We start from the raw sequence: 18,102 nt of genomic DNA, 5'->3' as shown, positions 1-18,102 counted from the left end.
AATGCCTCCTGTGTGTACTGATAGAAGGCTTCCAAATATGAGATGGAAGGGATTATGAAACAGAACCTGTCTGTCTCTCAGACTGACAACAAATCAAAGGCTGCATTCATTTTTGTTTTCCAAAACTTTACCATTCCTTCTCAACTATCCTACCTGCAAAAGTCCCATCAGCGATACCACAGATATTTTCAACCACATGCTTTGCTGATTTTTCCACGAACTTGTACAATGGGGCTGTGCAAATGGGGACGTGTGTATGTATTCACATGAGAGACTTTTTCTTGATTTTTTTTCTGTGGGGGGATGGAGTAGAAGCTTTTAATTTATATACAGTACATAAAATGATTTAAAATCAAAATTTAACATGTAGGAACACACCTTTTCTCAGAGTTTTTCCTCATAGTTCATAACATTATATATTTAGTCAGGCTCAGGTTGGATATGTTTTTTTTTAAATCTCCTTGGATGATGAGACAAAAATTACCAGGTTGGGATTTTAACATTTTTTTATCTTTTGGGTACAATTTTGATAGAAGCAGGTATAAACGAACTATTTTGGTCTCAAAACTTTCTTGCTATTTCTTTCCTGCTATATATTAAGTTTTCTAAATTTGAAACAAAGCAGAAGTGCTGTTCTGAGATCAAAATAAAACTTAACCATTAATCTGAATGATCTGACTATTCCAAATATTATGATTTTTGTTTTATAATTTGACTCATTAATGCAAAGATAAATATCTACACTATTGTGCAACATTAACATCTGTTATAAGCAATGCTGAGGTAATGTAAATACCTCTAAAATATTCCATCCAACATTTCTTCAGTTTCATCCCAAATCAATTATTGTTTTATTTTTAATTCTATTCACTCTGCTGGGGATTCACTTCTATTCACTCATTCTCTCACTTGCAAAACAATCCTTAGTTTCATCAAAAATGATCTGTATTTCCTCTGTCTGTGTTAATATTAATCATTCCTTTGCTTTTTATGACTCTTTATTATGTTATCATTTTCTCTTTCCAAACATTAAGCAATGTCTTTCTCTTGCTTTCATTTTTATAACTTTGTCTTAATATGCATTTTTCTTGTTCCATGAGTTCAATGACAATCTTCTTCAGAGATAGTTAGTTATAGATCTATATCTATATTTATAACTCGTCACCAGTTTTGTATTCTGGTGGAAGGAGAACGCGACAACCAGGGTTTCCGAACAGCAACAGCTTTATTTAAACAGTAGAAGAAGGTGACAGCGATTCGAAAGGGGGAACCGCGCGCCAAGGTATTTATACAACTATATCAACCAATCAGTGGCCGAGGACTGGGCAGCAACCGCTGACGTCAGTGCCTCGGCCAATCAGTAAGTAACTGTGGCCAGCAACAGCCTCTGCTGCGTCCCAGCCAATCAGGATGCAAGAGGCTGTTGCTGGCTTGAATGTAATGAATACACAAATCTAACTATTGAATATTTAACAATATTTATCTATATCTACCATCTCTCTCTCTCATCTATATCTAGCTGTATCTATATCATCTATATAAACTTCCCAGAGTCACCTTGTAGAGGAGATGAGCAGCATAAAAATGTAATAAATAAATCAAAATAAATTTAGAATATTTAATCATTCTTGCACCTTTTAATAACTTTCATAATAAACATTTAAATCATGCTTTAAAGATTATATTAATTCATTGTTATGTGTACTACACGTATGAATAAACCTTATAATTCTATAACTGTGAAGAAATTGCCTGTCTATTCATTGCCTTGAGAGAACTTCCTTTGCAACAATTTAAATTTGTTTTCTTTCTTATTTACTTCTTTCACATGTATATAAACTTTTATTTGTTTCCTTTTTTTTTAATTTACAGAGCTGTGAAACATTTTTGGATTGCCCTGTGCTTTTTCCTTTTGACTCAGTAAATCTGATTGCATTATTCATTCATTTGCTTATTTTATTATATCCCACTTTTCGCTGAGGGGTTCAAACTAGCATTTATTATGTTACTACCTCCTATTCCCCCAGAGGCATTTGAGCCTGACTAATATGATTAACCCAACATCATCAATGAATATCTGGGACCGAGTTGACTCTAGACTCAGAGTCTCTCTGTTCCTTATTCAACACCTTATCCACTATACTAAACTGTATTTTAAAAATAAAACAAATGAAGCAATGGGAACTCAGAGCAGAGAAAGCTGATTGTTTAATTATTATTAGCACTATTGCAATTGTTTACTTGGTTGTATGATGCTGAAGAGATGTTTGATCTTCCTCCTGCCTTGACATTCATGTGTGTTTTATTTAAATTATGCAATTGAATGTATCCCCAATTCGAGTGGTGTCACCTTGGTGCCTATTCCACCTTCACTAATTGAAACCCATCCATTTAAAGGATCCTAGCTTGCTTCACTAGATATTAGCTCTAGTTGCACAGAAAGAACAGATTTAGCTTGTAATTTCAGGATGGGCTTCCCCTGAGTACAAATATAGCAGTATAACTTCTTTAATCCTAAATCTAATTGACAAAATTAGCTCATGTTGAGCTGAAGATTTTGAGGCAGTGGTAAACATCTAGAATTGATTCTCAGGATAAATTATAATGAAAATAATTATATCCTACATGTCATGTACTTAAAAACTGGGGATCCTTCAACCAGCCACGTAGTTAATTTGGGTTTCACTGAAATTTACATTTCAAACCCTTGTTCTCAAAAAAAAAACCAGGGCAAAGATAGAGTTTTGCAAAGACTTTTAATTTTTTTCCCTGTTCAGCAGCATATATCTTAAAATACAGGATGTTGATAATTATATATCCAAAATTAAGTTAAATTTTTAATATTATCCAGTTAACAGATTTGTACATTCAAACAGCCTCATTTGCATATAGGAAATGGGAGGGAAACAGTTAGGTCACAGCTCTTTTTAACTTTGCTTGCACTGGTAAGAAGTGCATTGCAGCAATTCTAGACAGTATTACACATCAGTAAATCCCTCTGCTGATATTGGCTGCAAGAGGCTTTAAGACGTGGATGGCAAATGCTTGAACAGCAAAGCCCGTTTTGAAGCTTAAAAATGTATATCAATTGTAGGTCACATGGAAGCAAACTCAGCTTTGCTGCTATAGGTAATCATGCAGAATGATTGAGTAACAATAGGCAACATTAAAGTGTCATCAGATACTCAGATACTGTATATTCTGGAAAGGAATACCACACAGGCCTATTGTCGATCTTTGTAGCATATTTAAGTTTTATTAAACATTTTCTGTGTGAACTGATCAAACACTATTTATCAATACTTTTGTCAGCTTCTGTAGTTCTTTCCTTAATGAAATCCATCGGAGCAGATGGATCTGGGCAGATTTTCTTAATGAAATCTGCACATTTGCATACATCTGCATGCAATAACATGTTGCAATAAAATGATTAATAATTATGTTTAGAAGACCATAATTAGTTTTATTTATATTCTGATGCCAGTGGGAAAGGAGAAAATGAATATTTATCATGTCTTGTTATAATTTTAAAAAGATGTCAGTCAAATTAGGTTCCTTTGTTTACAACAGTTTTGAATGTTTTAATATTTCAGATATAATTGTTATTTTTTAACCATTATTAATTTAAATAGCAATGAAATCAACAAAATGTCTGATATAAAACTTCATTGTAACAACCGATTGCTTGTCATGCACCAAACACTTAAATTTCAATAAGCATAGTGAATGTGAAGTATGAGCCAAATATGTTTCTTGTTAACAAATATGCAGCAGATACTCATTTGGAAGTAAACATATATGTCTTTTGTGGTCAAACGTAATTCTAACCGAAACTAAACAGTCAGCTCCCAGCTTTATATAGCAAATTTTAACTTTAAATCAACAGAAAGCAGGCTAAACCTCTTAAAAATTTATAATACAAGAAATCGGCATGAGTTGACTTGATATGTGTTAAATAAAACATTTAAAATCATGATTGTTCTATAAAGTTATTCTGACCAAGAGAATCCTCACAAAGAGTATAAAGGAGTATCTTTTGTTATAAATAAAAATAAAAATGCATGTGATCTGATTGGGCAGTTTCTAGTAAGCTTTTTAGACTAATGGGAATTTCTTGTAAATTACAAAGAAGTTGGAGGCGAGCAAGGTAGAATTGTTATAAAAGAATAATCCTGAAAGTTTGGAAAGAAAATGTAATGTTCAGAGATCTTAATGTGAGTATAGTTAAGGTGCCTGGATCATATTTCACTCAAACTATTTTTAGCTTAAGGTTCTCGGGTTCTCAGGGTATTGCAAGCTTTAAACAGAATTCCACATTGACAGTTTAATTGTCTAACCCTCAAGGAATAAACTTACTTTCAACTTTTACACCTTCTGACCTTTTTTTCCAGGTCATAACATAGTCAGCTTTGGAACAGTTTTAAAGGAGGAGGGTTTTTTTTTTATTTGCATATGTCTAAACCAGCTGGCCGTATTTAACTGAGGTACTATTATTTATTTATTTTTTATCTCTTCACTTTGAATGGCTCTTGGAAGTAGGTAAGGTAAGTAGAGCATATCCACTGCCCAGTTTTTCTGTGTATGAGTCCAACTTCAAAGGCACTTTATAAATCATCTAAAGGGGAAGATCTCTAGCAGGTTAAGTCTGTATATTGCCTTTAGCTGTTGTTGAAATTCTTTTGTAATGTGTGTCAGACTGGAAAATGTTCACAATAAATCAGGCCTGCCAACAGCAGATCAAAGTGTTAAATCATTCCATTCATAATACTAAATAAATGTCTGTCTTGAGTTATATGGGAAGATTTCACCTCATAGCCTTGTAAACACTTTAATTGGCCTTTCTCCAACTACATACATTCCTCTCTCTTCTTTGCATTGTATACACAGCTCATAGGGAAACATAAGCAAAAAAGATAACCCTTTGTTGATAATTTACCCATTCCTTCACCCCATAATAATTCTGTGGCAAAGAGTCTGTTTCAGATTTTTTGTATCTTTATATAAAATTGTCACTTGAAATTACCAGAACCTTAGATAGATTTTTCATTGCTCATACTTAATAAGGTGCCTCTCTAATGCAATGTGGAAATCATTTTGCCATTATAAATTGACAGATGGATTAATAACAATGGAAAATAAAGATTTTATTATACATAACTAATGTTGTTATGATTATTTGCTAAAATATGTCAAACTTTTAGATCAATTTAGATTTATTTATTTTATAAAGAAACTAATGTAGCCTACAATGTGCCAGTATGAAAAAAATAATCACCCTTTTAGATTTTGTTACACCACATAAAAGCAACAACTATAATCAAAACCTTTCCATTTATTGGTATTCAGAATATGTAGACATTTTGTCCTATTCGTCCATGACAAAATACTTCAATCCACTAGTGGAACTGCTCATTTCAGGTCTGTCCACCAAAGAGGACTGTTATGAAGATTCAATTCTACACTTTGATTTGGCTATTCAAAAACTCAGAATTTGTTCTTCTTCATCCATTAACTTATAAACATGATTGCACTATATCATTGTCTTGTTACATGACTCACCAGGAACTTTAGTTGAGAGAATTGACCTTCTTCCAAGAAACAACAGCCTCAACTTTGAAGAAAGAAGTAAAATTTGTTTAACTATTTACTTAACAGTTTACAAACTTTATGCACAGGATTCACCTGAACGTTGCAGGTCATTTTAGCCCCTACCACCATGAATGATTTAACAAGATAGAAATATTTTACAGGACTATGGGGAGCTCTTATTATTCAGCACAGGTTTGACTCACATGGAACTCCTATAAATTTATCTACTTCAATTTATTAATTTATTGAATAGCTGCAATCCAATATTCACATTCAGTATTGGGTTACAGTCTAATTCTGGGATAGCTAATGATGTACCTAATAGAAATTTTGAACTGTACTTCCAGCCTATATGAACAATGAAAAACATCTGAACAGTCCTTGATCTAAGCAGTAATGGCTTCCATATACATTTATTATGCTGATCTTTATTATCCATAATATTAATATAAGGAATCCAAGATGTATGTTAGGGAGGGGGTAAAAAAATTGAATCACAGGTGAGGATTTTTTTAAAAAAGTATTTGATTAGATACATTTTCTAAATTCATTTCATTCACAGTTTAGATTTTATTACTGAAGCTGCCTTGGTCCTCCTGTTGGAAGATGTTGCTAAAAAGTAGACAGGAGCGTGTAGAATATAAATCAATCAATCACCTCTTTTGGTTCTCTTTCATATCTGGAACCATAATGTATTTCTGGAGAGATTCTCACAGTTTAGGGTAGATAAAACAGTTTAAAATGATTCTGTACAAACGTAGAGGTTTTTTTCCCCAGAAAAAAAATGGAGAATTTCATCTTAATCCCTTGGCATTTAGTGTGGTTTTTCAATGTACTGTTTCATTTAGCACTTAGCAATAACACTTATACACTGCTTCCTAGTGCTTTATAGCCCTCTCTAAGCTGTTTACGGAGTCAGCATATTTTCCCCAGCAATCTGGGCCTCATTTTACCCACCTCGGAAGGAAAGAAGGCTGAGTCAGCCTTGAGCCAGTCAGGATTGAACTGTTGGCAGTCAGCACAATTAGTCTGCAATACTGCATTCTAACCACCATGGCTCTTATATTGTACTGTTCACATCTATATGAAACCATTGAGGGTTATCATAATCTAATTAAAACATTATATAATATAGAATATTAAAATAAAATATTGTCAGTGTGCTGATGACATATAACATTTTCATTAGAGACAAGTAAGCAATAAAGTTGCTGAATCAATGCCATACTAAGATTTTTTTTACAAGGCAGTTAAAAACATGCAAACAAAAAGCAAAAAAAAAAGCTTCAGTATCATCTTTTTTTAAAAAAAAAGATCAGTGGTTAACTTTCAGTTAGATCCGGATGGTGGTTGTCACTGACAATTTTGTGGAAGATAATATTTGAATCGCATTGATTGTTGGACAGTTATAAGCCTGATGGTTGAGAATTTCTTACAAACACATGTTTAATATATGATATCTGTATGAGAATATCCAAAGTAAACCCAGAATATTTGCAGTAACTCTTAAATAGAATTAATGATAGTGCAGATGGACAATAAATGTGCACTAATTATTAATTCCCTTGGTATACCAAGTAATTGCATGCATCACGGTGAACCCATTTGGTTTTAATCAGAATGCAATATAGCATGTAATTCTACATGAAGACCCATATAATTTAGCATTAATGAATGTCAGAGGTATTAGCTATTAGCTGCACAATTATTATGGAAAACAGATACTGTCCTTAAGAATAAGTTCTCAAATGTCATAATCAAGTTCAGAGAAATTCTTCAGATATTTCTAAGAAAAATATAACTAGAAAGATTTCTTAATTTTTTCTAAAAACAAAGTATTTTAAAGTTTTGTTTGAGTATATCTAATTAGATACATTTCATGTCCACCATCTGATTCCTTCTATCTCTATAGAAAGGTAAACTGTGGGTCTCTTTTAAAATGTTCTTCCTTGGAACATGATGCTAGAAAACTGATGGAAAGCTTAATAACACTTGTTGTACATCAAAATGACAGAGTGAAACCAGGAGTTTCTCTGCTTTCCTTATTTCCATACAGCAATATGTCTTTTTTTCTCAAACTTGCAGATGTGTTCTGACTACAACTCCCAGAATTTTCAACTAACATGCAAACCAACAACAGCTATAATTCTAAAGGTTTCACTGTCTGGATCTGTGTAATTGTACATAAGATTTTGAAAAGCTATAGATTCTAATTGTATGAGTACTAAATATGATTTTTATGTGGGCATATTAGATTTAATTTGCCTTTCTTTTCTTTTTACATTTTCATTGTCAGATAGTTTTATTAGTGATAATGCTATTGTTTTATTGATGCCCATATTATTCTTTAATCCTTATCTCTCTATTGCAGCTTTATTAAAGTCATTTTTAAAAATCTTATCTTCTCATTTGCTATAGTTTTTTACTGAATTGATTCATGCTTCTAATCATCACCTTTGCAACTTTCATCCTTTTGAAAGAGGATAAAGTAAATAGGCAAATCCCTGTTCAGTGTCACAACATGTGGCATAACTTTCCTTCCCCACATTAGCTGACCTATTCACCCAAATCTGTGTTATCTCACATTCTCCCAATACACATAAATCAAATACCTGAGTACAGAGTTTATACTACTGAAAATCTACATCCTCAAGAGTGTGGTGGAAGGCTGAGAGAAAAGAGTTGCTCATGCCTGGGCTGTAGGTCATCCTCAGCTATGCCCTTATCAGCAAAGGTATCTGGAAAAATGAAATGAAGTGGATTATCTGGGAAGAGGCCAAGGAGAAAGAACATCTGGAAGAGAAAGATACATTGATGAAAGATATAAGCAAGATAGAGAATAAATCCATGTGATTTTAGTGAGCTACTTTTCAAATGAGGGAAAAAGCCAGAACCATGGTAGGAACTGAATTGACTTTCTCTCTAGAGGTAAGAGAGTGTGCAAATGGAGATTTGGACCCTCACCACCCTTCGGGCTTTCCGCATAGCCGTTAAGACCTGGCTGTTCCGGCAGGCCTGGGGCTGATGAGTTCCCAGCCCCACTCGAATTGGTGTGCCTGTTGTGGAGTTTTAATATGTTTTTTGTTATTGTTTGTCTTGTTTTGCTTTCGTTGTGTTACCCCCCTTCCCTATGAGTTTGTTAGCCACCCTGAGTCCCTTCTGGGAATAGGGCGACATACAAGTTTAATAAACCAACCAACCAACCAAATCAGAGTCAAGGTAGGGCCAGAATATAATCCTACAGAGCTCATTTCCAATTATTGTGTTGTCATTATTCTTTCTTTAGGAGTGGTACTTTTTCTGCTGGAGTTAGACAAATAAGCTAGTCAAGCTATACCCGTCCTCCAGGTGAGATCACTGGGATCACCAGGAAGCAGTTAAGTAATCCATAGCCAGAGGGTGTAGCATGTAGCTGTGTATACAGTCAGGGGTAAATCTGTCAATGTCACTATTTCCCATATTTTCTTAGTATTTCTACTCTTGAAAGACAAGCAATTTTGAGTTCATCTCCAAAAATGTCTATGCATCCTCACCACCAATCCAGCCCTGCTATTTTCCCTTACTGTTCCAAAATATAGCTGGCTGCTACTATATTATAGAAAATATTCTACAAATGGTGATATTTGCATTGCTGCAATGTTGAAAACATTTGTATTAACAACTTAGAGCTTTTTGTCACTTTTTTTTAAAAAAAACCGATGATATGACTACCTAAGCTTTAATCTGTTGTGTGGTACTATTCATGGATATAGTAAAATAAAATAAGTTCAGGAAAAAAATAGCTGTGAATCTCTTTGAACACATTAGGAAACCTTGGAAGCAGAAACATTTCCTTTCTTCTTTATATAGTTGATAATTTGGCAATGCAGACAATTAAAAGGCTTAAATTAATGCCCTAATGCAGAACATAAAATGAATGAATTATACGCTTAAATAGATAATTTTCTATTCAAAATATTCCCCCCCCTCTTTATAAATACCAAGTATATTTTTTCAAGGTAGCAATATTTTATCACCTTTCTTTTTCTACTAGAAACTGAACAATAGTAATTAACATAGAGAACAAAATGTATAAATTGTATTGTATTGAAATTTTGTGTTATACCAAACCCAACGCAATGGGTCAGGGGATCAAATAAATTATTAGATCCTTCTAAATCAGTAAATAAAGGTCAAATTGAAAGTATAAATTTGGGGCAATTGTTTTGGTGTCATCTGATGCTTAACAAGCCTAATACTGAATGGGATTAAGGAAATGCATCATTCATTCAGTGGAACTAATAATTCATAGGCATATGGTAGGAGTCATGATGACATCATATACATTATAATATCATTGTACATAATTCATGTACTGTGTTCAATAACCCTTATAACATACATATTATTTTCCCTGGAAGATTCAAGCTTACCTTTTCCTTCCTAAATCTCTTTCGTTTCAAATGTTTTATTCATTTTCATTTTCAATTTTATACATTCACTTATATACTGAATATTTGCAATAATAATAATATAATAAAAAAAAAACCCACCTAAACACAACTCATCATAAACCCAACCTGTCGCTTTCATACACCCCTTCTTCTCCCCCTCCAACTTTCCTTTCTCCCTCCAACAATCACCCCTCCTACTTCCCTTTCCCCTCCTATCTTCCTTTCTCGCCTTCCTCACCCTCCTTCCCCTCTCATCCTCCTTACATTCCCCTCTTCCTCCCTCCTTACTTCTCCCTCTTCCTTTCCTCTACTTCTCACTTTGGTGCATTTCTCTATTCATTAATCTATTCAGTTACTAAAAATTGCGCTAAAAAGAAAAGAGAAGGAAAAAAATAAAAGAAAAAGAAAAAAAAGAGAAAAATAAAAAGAAAAGATAAGGAACAACAGTATACAAGTGTATTCTTCTTATTCTATATATTGAGACTATATCTCCACCCACCCACCCCCAATGAAGCCCCCTCCCTAATCCCCTCCGACTTCCCAGGTCCCACACCCGGCACAGTTCAATACCATTCACCTTCTAGAATATCTTATAATCAAATAGATTAACAATAATAATGAAAATAAAATAAAAAGAACACTCCGAAAAAGAAAAAAAAAAGAAAATCTTTTGCATTATGCTCAGCCTCCCATCATTCTTAAAATTTAAACAGTATAGATCATTCCATTTATATTTTGTCTTCGTCCCTTGCTTCTTTGATATTTACCCCGATCTTCCTGTAGACTCTCCAAATAGCCTTTCTTAACCTTATATTCAAATAATAGTTTATACAAAAATCAATTTACCTTCAAATACAGAACAGTCTAATCATACTTTCGCTACTCTTCTTCCTACCCCTCGTTTCTCATCTCCATTCCTCCCAAGCCCAAATTCCATAAGATTAGGATCTCGCTCTTCACTTTAAAATCCTGAGCTTTTTATGTTATACTTCAAGCATGTAAATCCGTAAAATGTGTGCCCAAAATCCATACCACTTCATTCAATCCCAAGATCCCTTCATCAATATCCCGCTCCACCTTCCCTTCTGTCCCACTCCTCCCGATTCCATTCATCCCAAACCGCAATTCAAATAAATCTTGGTCTCCGCTTTCCTCACACCAGAAAACAATTCATGCGCAGTTTGGATTAAAATTCAAATAAGTCTTATAAAGATCCCATACAGTATCTGTCCAAAATAAGAGATGCTTCTTTCCGTTCCTCATCGGTACACAGCTTTACCATTTCATACCAAACAGGAATCCTAAAATTTTAATCAGTCCAAGAGCTTAAAAAGTATTTCAAAGACATCGCTGGATCTTTATACTTTACTCTTCTGCCCTTCCGGAAAGAGAAGGCAACCCTCTGCCTTATAACCACGTGTCCCGCTGCTTTGAAGATATGGCTAAATCCTCAGTTTCCGCTCTTCTGCCTCTCCGGTAGGGGGAGAACAACTCCCTCCGTCTTGTAACCAAGTAAATTGCTGCTTGTCTTTCCTTCACCTTGTCTTTCCGCATTTCCGAGTGAGTCAGGAAGCCCCGCCTTCAGAGTTTTATAATAAAAGTCCCGAGCTTCCAAAACAGAATTGAGACAAAATCTTTGATTCTCGAATGTAACTGTGATTCCAGCTGGAGCTCCCCATTTATACTGTATTTGATGATTTCTAAGTTCTTGGGTTAAAAAAGTATAGTCTCTCCTTGCTTGCAGCATCTGGAGTGGTATTTCTTTAAAGACAAACAAATCTTGCCCGTCGATTCGCAGCCTGTTGTTGTGAAATTTTTGGATGATCGCATTTCTGGATTCTCTTGTAAAAAAGTATATAATTATGTCTCTTGGAAGCTGTCGCTGTTCTGCTACACACGAATTCTGGCGATAGATTTTTTGAATATTCCAATCAAAATTGAATCCCGGACTTCCCACTGCTTGACTGAAAGCCTCTACAAACGTCTGTTTCAAGTTCTCTCCTTTCTTTTCGGGCAGTCCTCTAACTCTTATTGCAAACGCCTTTCTGTTATAGTTTATCATTATAAGTTGTGTTTGAGTATCTCTAATCTCTTGTTGTAATGCTTGAATGTTGGAAGTCAAATTAGAATTAGCCTCCTCCAAAGTTTCCAGTTTAGTCTCCATTTCTTCGATATAATCTGTCAAAGTAGACATAGCTTCAAAGATATCCGTCTTTATCTGGGCAATCTTGATCTGTATTTTGTCGCATAAATCCAGCACAAATTCTTTGATTTCTTGTTTAAAATCATTAAGTATTTGAAAAAGAAGCTCCTGTGTTGAGGAATCTCCAGTAGGGGGTGTAGGAGGCAAGGGCAGCGATTTTCTAACAAGTTCTTTAGGCACATGCGGGGGGGAGCGTTTTGCCTGCTTAGACCTGGGAGGCATTATAGATAAAAGCTGAGGATAAACAGATAAACAGTATCTTCACCTGCTCAGTTCTCAATAAGTTATTTGTAGATTTTGCTTGTTAATGAGGAGCAGTCTCCAGGGAGAAGCCGGTTAATTACGTCATCAATCACCAACACAGTAAAAACGCCATTTTGTTGAACAAAGAAGCTTCAAAGGAAAACAGGGCTGGTGTTTAGATAGTTATAAAAATAAGAACATCTCAGGAGTAAAACCCGCTCGTGTTATTCTTGCTTTAAGCAGTTTATCATTGTCCTGAGAGGGGGGGATCGCCTGTCTAGGGCTGCAAAAAAAAAAGCAGCTAAGAAGAACTGGCTGGAGATAAGAGCTCAGTTACGCTGGATCTTTTCTCCGTTCGCAGCCCAAGAAAAAAAAGAAAAGGGGCTGTGAACTACGAATAAATCCTAGCACCTGAGCTTCTGCCTGCCCCTTTCTGCCAAAAAGGGGTGATATCTATTGATCTTAATTAGATATACAGACCAGAACTCTGAGAGGAGCTCCGTTGAGCTCCTTCGTCAACAGGCTCCGCCCCCAGGAAGTCCTTCCTAAATCTCTTTCAGAAGACCAACAATAATTTCAGAGCAGATTCAAAAAACAGTGGTGCTTTTGCCAGCAGTGCTGCAGAGAAATTTTGGGATTCAATGTGAGGTAATTTTCTGAATGTTTTCCATGGTTCTAATAAGATAGATTCTGTTGAATTATATGATACATGTTTGAAATGTACAGTATACTAGCATAATGGTTTCTTACACAATAATCTTAAAAGTTTTAGTTCCACAATAATAATAAATTTCCTGACAAATTTAACTGAAAAAAAGTAGATGTTTTTTAAGGTAACTTTCAGATAAGGTTTATGTTTATAAAACAATAGAAAAGTTCCCTTATATGAAATAATAAACTCATCAATGTGTTCCAGTGGTGATTTATGTATTTGTTGGAGAATGAAATTTTAAATCTTGTTTAGACACCATATCATTACAAACAGAAGAGAATGTAAATATTGAAATAATGATATCATTTCCTTGCTTTTATCTGGTTCCTATTATTAGCCCCAAATCCATTACATTTGTTTTATTTTTTGAACTTCCATATAAAGGTGTCAAGAATATTGCATTCATACAGATATTGGAAAGTAAAATAAAAAGAAATCTTTTTACAAGTCAAAATACCAGCAGTTGAGGTTTTCAATGAAACCACTACTGTGAAATAAATAAAAAAAATGCCTGCATGAATCATTCTCATTGAAGGCCTAATTTCATTTGAATTACTGCTTTGAGATTTGAGAGGAAACATGTCTGAATTGATCCAACACATGATAAAGAAAAAATTTCCAAAGACTACAATGGAAAAATACCTATGGATATTTTATTGTTAGAAGGGTAGGAAAAAAAAAATAGGGATGATAGATCTTTTAGAGGATATTAAGGTTGCCAAGTTACCTTCAAGTGTTTCACCACAATAAAATTTTGAAGTAGTCCTCGGACACCACTTTTAGAACAGCGATAAGAAGACACCATACAGCTTCCAAACTGTCCATCAAAATTGTATTGAACCAATATAAAAACCTATGCTACTTCATTTTAAAGTAGAATTTTCCAGAAATTGATTACTTTTAAAAAAAATCACTTGCTTTCTGAGGTTTTAAAACTCAAATGACCCTGAAGAAGTAGCCACTAACTTGCTTTTCTGAGGTGGTGTTGCTATGCCTACTCTGGTTACTCAGTTTTTTAAGGGTTTCACTTCCATCTTGTTTGCTATGAAGTCATTAATTTTTTCAGGTTCATCCATAAATATAACACTGAAGTAGTAATAGAACTTTGTAATCTGCATTCTCTATTCAATTAAGGAAGACTGCTACCACATTAAAAGTCCAATTCAGATATATTAGCAAATTCTATAAATTTGCTATGTGGTTCTATAAATTCTAAAGTAAGAGATAGGCTGTTTTTATTATACCACCAGTGAGGTTAATGGAAATAGTTGAAGAAAACACCCATAGTCATGAGCAGTGGCAACCTCATTCCAGGGCCAGATAGACAGACAGACAGATAATACAAGCTATTTATCTCATTAATTTTGTAACTATTAAGAATTGTTTAGAATAGAAAAAGACAACCTCAGGCTCAGAATTGTTCCATTTTTGCAGGGCCTAGATCTGCCTAGCCTATGTTTGTTCACACTTTTTATTAACTAAGTTTAATAATATTTAACAAAGCCTTTAACACTCTTATTTACATTCTCCCCCACCATCACACAAGGGGAAAAAAAGCTGAATTTTGTCACCATTTCAACATTTCCCAGTGAAATTATCCTGTCACTCACTACTATCAAACACATTAATTAAAATAAAAAATGTACTTTCCTTCCCAGGCACAAACTACTGTATGTTCCTATTACTGTTTTAGAAAAGTGTTGTATCTGAGTATTCATGAAAAATCTACATTAAGGAAAAAACATTCTCACCACAACAGAAAAGATGTCTTGTTGAAACTGCAAACACCTGCCTAATGCACACAGCTGAAGTGGAGCTGTTTCTATGCATCTGATTCAACTCACTCTGAAGGTAATGATGAGAAAATAGAATAAGATATAAAACTGCAGTAAAAAAGCAATGGCAGAATTCAAAGGAGACAAATAATTGCTACATGATCTCCCTACTGATTTGATATAGAAGTTTTACAATTGCATTCACCATTTGTTTTAAGTAAAATACAGAAAATATTAATGGTTTTAAATGCTTTGCATTTATCAAACAGAACAGCATTTAGTTTTTGATTGGTCCATTCACTCAGGTTGAAAAGAGCCTTTCGGAATAATTCACAGTCACTTTGGATTTGAATAGTTTGTGGTGTCATATGCGCAATTAATCTCCTGCTTAGCTTATAGTACATTATCACCACCAATTGTTATCACTGTTTTTCCCATGGAAAGACAGGGTGGTTTTCATATCACCATGCTTCACATTTCTGCTTTATTGAAACTAGAAATCATTTAAGTAAAACGATTTCATTATGTATTGATACTAATGGAGGGGGGAAAAAACAGGCGAGAAGGTACCCTAATGTTGGTGAGAACCATAACTATGATAAGGCTCCCAGATCATGTCAGTTATGCATTTAGTCAATGTACCATAACTGAATCTAAACAAAGTAAATCTCAGTTTGAAAACCTAAATATAAATCATTTCCCATGTCTGACTATGGAAACTGCAACTTTCATGCAAATTAAGACAATATGCTGTATAATGAGATCCTAAGTACAGAAAGTCAAACCTACCCTATAAAAATCTATGCCACAACAGCCTGAATTGAACATTTTGACATTGTTGCTGCTGTTGAGGTTTTTTCAAAAGCAACTCTAGACCACATTGGAATATTTTTCTCCTTTGCCATTTTTTTCATGCTCTGCCCCATCAGAAGTTGTGCAGTTTTACACAAAGTTGTTTATGCCATTCTTTTTTTTTTGCTGCTAGCTTACACTGTTTTTCAAAAAATATTCTTTTGTAATCATTGTAATCAGTTAATGTAGTCTACTTTAAATGGCCTTCAGTTTTAAAATACTTCAAAGTATAATTGTATTTACTGTTCAAATTAGTTCAGAGCTCCAACTTGTGCAATTTCTGGAACTTGTTTATACATAATCACTGTAAAATTCAACCAAAGTTAGCAAAGATGAAAATTAATTTTTTACTTTTAATGTTTAATGTTTTTTTTAAAAGAGGAAAAGACACATAAGGAAAATCTTAGAAATTCTGATAAATATGATATTTAAAAAATATCACATTTTAAATTTGTTTTGAATAAAATAAGACATTAATATTACAGTAGTTTACTTGGAAGAAAATTTAATTGAATGCAGTAAATCATATTTGTGCTCTCCCTCTCTCTTAAGAAGATATGTGAATAATTATGAAATGGAATTATTTACCTACTCTCTCAGCTGCTTCCTGAAAGGCAGAGATGAATACATTTTTTGTTTTATGGAAGGCTGAATATATTTGGAGTAATCTATGGGATGCCAGAGATGAAATATGGTGGTTTCAGAACAAAAAAGGAGTGGAGACACGCATTCTCTTTATCATGATCACTCCCTTCCTCCTCCCCTTCTCCAGGCATGTAGACTGCAGGGAAGAAACAGAGTTCTTACCCAAGGGTTGAACAGAAAACGTGCAACCCAAAAGTACAACTGTAAATCACAAGCTCTCCATTGTTGTGGTAATGCTGTTATTTAATGTGGATTGGATCCACATTTTACCACATTAAGGACCATTTTATAGGGGAAATACTATAAGAAACTTAGGTAGTTAGTTAGTTAACATACTAATTAACAGTTTAGTAGACCTAGGCAGGATTGCTATGTATGAATGGATAAACATGCATGGACACACATACACACACAAACAATTGTTATGTGTAACAATTGTTACTTTTATTGAATATTATTGGGTCATTTTCTCATATATTACCTAGATTTTATAAGTGCATTGGAGCAACTCCTTACTAGTCCTACCAGAAAGGTAGAGGTTCCCCTCATACATATGTGCTAGTTGTTCCTGACTAGGGGATGGTGCTCATTTATGTTTCAAAGCCAAAGAGCCAGAGCTTTCTAAAGACATCTCCATGGTCATGCGGCCGGCATGACTAAATGTCAAAGGTGCATGGAATACTGTTACCTTCCCACCAAGGTAGTCCCTATTTTCTACTTGCATTTTTACATGCATTCAAACTGCTAGGTTGGCAGAAGCTGGGACAAGTAATGGGAGCTCACTCGGTTACATGGCACTAGGGATTTGAACCGCTGAACTGCCGACCTTTCTGATCAACAAGCTCAGCATCTTAGCCACTGATCCACTGCGTCCCCTAGATAGTACAAACCCAATAAATGATTGACAGTCACGTGATCATTGGTAACAGTCATGAAGACAATTGGTTCAGTTCCATTAAGGCTGAGTAAGCATTGGCTGTATTCTTATTATCTCACAGTCAGTTCTATGTAAACTGCTTTAAATTCATTAGGCATTATTAGAGGCATTAATATCAGATGATCCATAATGTTAACACGTTCACCTGAGACAGAAATTTCTACAAAAGGCAGTATTAACTTTGCCTATGCGGTAACTGTCAGTCTACAGTGGAATAGGTGACCTTGTGCCTTCCATATGTTTTGGATGAATACTTCTATAAGCTGTAGCCAACATGGCCAATTGCCAGGCACTCTTGAGAGCTGCAGTCTAAATCATTTTAAAGGAAATAGTTTGAGTATTCCTGTTCTTTAGCATTATTTTTTTAGTTTAGAGATGGTAATCCCATGCCGTTATAGCCCATAAAAAATTGTATTCCTAATATACATTCCCTGAAAAGGACTATAATTCATCAACAGTGCAATTCCATCTAAGTCTGTTAACAAACAAGCACTATTAAGCTTAGTGAGATTTAACCCCAGGTAAATGTGTTCCACATTGCCCATATACTGTAAGTAGTAATTTATGTGAACTGTTCACGCCTCATGCTTTTGGTATAGTGGGAGGTAAACTGAACCATCTTACCTCTGGGACCTTAACCTACCTCCATCAGTTTTGTAGAGGCTCATGGAAATTGCTCAGCAATCAGAGAAGCTGCTGCTTTACAACTTAAT

Source organism: Thamnophis elegans, chromosome 7, assembly GCF_009769535.1.
Source record: "Thamnophis elegans isolate rThaEle1 chromosome 7, rThaEle1.pri, whole genome shotgun sequence".
Classification (NCBI taxonomy): Eukaryota; Metazoa; Chordata; class Lepidosauria; order Squamata; family Colubridae; genus Thamnophis; species Thamnophis elegans.
Note: the sequence above shows the minus strand (reverse complement) of the source record.